At 28.8% G+C, this 2,594-nt stretch overlaps 1 pseudogene; it reads left to right on the top strand.

Moving 5' to 3' along the window:
- Positions 1-538: 538 nt before the first annotated feature.
- LOC108458733 (probable disease resistance protein At4g14610) lies at positions 539-1,049 on the top strand (annotated as a pseudogene).
- The last annotated feature ends 1,545 nt before the right edge of the window (positions 1,050-2,594 follow it).

The following is a 2,594-nucleotide window of genomic DNA, read 5'->3' as shown; positions in this document are numbered from 1 at the left end:
ACTTTGAAGACAAATTACAAAGAAACTAAGGCTAATTACATAGAAACAAAATGAACAAAATGAATCTGCTGCACTTGGTGTAGCTCCAATGTTGGTCTGCTACTGGTCTCCTGTTGCATTGTAGGCTGAAATTCAACAAAATACTTCAAGAAATAAATGATCACATCAGTAAATGAGCTTTTGAGAAAGTAGCGGAGAATATGCCCATACCTTCAGTTGTGGTAAGACCTGAAAAGCGGCCAATTGCTCTAGAATCCTCTTTAGAGCAGGTATGGAGCTGCATTGTGGACAAAGACAAGGGCGAAGCCAGGGGGGCTGGCATGGGCCCTGGCCCCCTAAAATGTAAAATTATCTTTTAGGCCCTTAAATTTTAAAAAAAATTTAAATTAGTAAAAGTATAATTACACTTTGGCCCCCTAAAATTATAAAAATTTGATTTAATCCTTTACAAATTATAAAGATATAAATTATAAAAATTTAAAATTTTATCCAGTACCCTTAAAAAAAATTTCTGACTTCGCCCCCCGACAAAGATGTGATGGGGATCATTGGCATCTATGGCTTGGGGGGCGTTGGCAAGACAACACTCTTGACCCAAATCAACAACAAGTTCAGCACCACACCGAATGATTTCGATGTTGTAATTTGGGCACCGGTTCAAGATAGGATTGGTAGAAATCTTGGGTTTTCAGACGACTCATGGAAGAATAAAAGTGTTGACCAGAAAGCTACAGATATATATAGAGTGTTGTGCTACAAGAAGTTTGTCGTATTATTGGAAGATTTATGGGAGAGGGTGGATTTGAACCAAGTTGGGATACCCAAACCAAGTCAAAAAAATGGTTCCAAACTTATTCACTACTAGGTCTTTGGAGTTATGTGGCGAAATGGAAGCTCAAAAGAAAATAAAAGTGAAGTGCTTAAAACCAGAAGAGGCTTGGAAACTGTTTCAAGACAAGGTTGGAGATGAAACCCTCAACAGCCATCCAGATATTTGGGAACTTGCTAAACAAGTAGGCGAAAGGTGTGTTGGCTGCCTCTTGCAGTAATTACAATGGGTCGTGACATGGCTTGTAAGACAACACCTGTGGAATCGAAATATGCAATTGAAAAGTTGAAGCGATCTTCATTAACGAAAATGAAAAATGAGGTATAAGAGGGAAAGTTCAAAGTAAACGCAGGATTCACACGATTATAGAGCTCCTATTGACAATGATTGATTAAATTAGAAACGTCTAAATTAAGTTAAGCAAAACGTCTCCGGAATTACAATTTATATTATTTAATTAATATTAAAATTTATGAATTAATTCTTATTTAAAATTTATTAAATTACAATTAATTTTTATCGTGTAATTATAAATTAAATTTTATAAAGGACAATTATTTGATACACCCGTCTATGTCATTTTTTAGACTCTATAGGCGGGTTGAGTGTGTGGTAGGTGTTATATTTTTTTATATAATTAGTTTTTTTTTAATTTTTACTATACTCTATAATATACTTGTCAAACCTTTAATCCATTTGTGAAGTCTAAAATCTTCATGTATCAAATAATTTTTCTTTTATAAAATTTTAATTACTTATTTAAACTATTTATTTTTATTGTATCAAATATTGTATATTTTGTTAGATATAAAAATTAAATTTAATATCTTAAATGGACTTTTAAGTTATTTTATTGATGAAATATTTTAAAAAATATTTAAAAGAAAATATAATTTTTGATATTTTCCCAATCCGTGCCTTAAATGGTCTACATTTCTCCAAGCTTTATTATTTACTAATTTCAAATATTATATATGTTCCATGTGATTATAGGTGTTTAAAATTTAACTATTTTTTAAATACTGTACTTTCAATTACAGTAATTAATATAAAGTAATATTTTTAATTATTGAATATAATTAAAATATATTAAATTATCAATTCAAATATTTTAATAGAAATTTTCAAATAAAAATTAACCTATTTTTAACGTATTAAACATACAATATAATTTTACTTTATGTAATTAATGTAAAAGTAATATTATTCAAAATAATAACTAATTACATAATTACCTCTAATATTAATTAGGTGGTGATTAATATGCATAAAATTTTATTCAAGTAATAAGTATATTTTATAATCATCACAATTGTTAACTAATAATTGCAATCTAAATTCTAATTATTTGTGTAATTATCACAACTTCCATTAAATTATAATTATTTTTAAATGTGAATTTAGTAATATGGTGAAAAATAAAAGGTATTATATATATATTCTATGGATTTCTCTTATTTATTTCTCTTTGTTGAGGCAAAATGAGTTAAGAGTTCCTGAGTGGCAGTCGGTAATGCCCATTGCTAGTTGCAACTAAGGTGGTTTAATACTTGTCTTATTTGGTTTTGCAATTTAATGAAAAAAAAAATATTTGGACTTGTTTATGTGACATGCTGTTGAAAATATTTTGGTCCATCTATAAAAATTTGTAACACCATAAACTCGGCTTAGACGTCCAGACTAAGTCCAAAGAGTTACATTGTTGATATTGGGAAATCCACATTTTTATAAATGCTAATAAGATGAAACCATTCAACATATTATA

This window comes from Gossypium arboreum, chromosome 6 (assembly GCF_025698485.1).
Source record: "Gossypium arboreum isolate Shixiya-1 chromosome 6, ASM2569848v2, whole genome shotgun sequence".
NCBI classification, from domain to species: Eukaryota; Viridiplantae; Streptophyta; class Magnoliopsida; order Malvales; family Malvaceae; genus Gossypium; species Gossypium arboreum.
The sequence above is the reverse complement of the archived record's forward strand: the minus strand, read 5'-3'. Positions and strand labels throughout refer to the sequence as shown.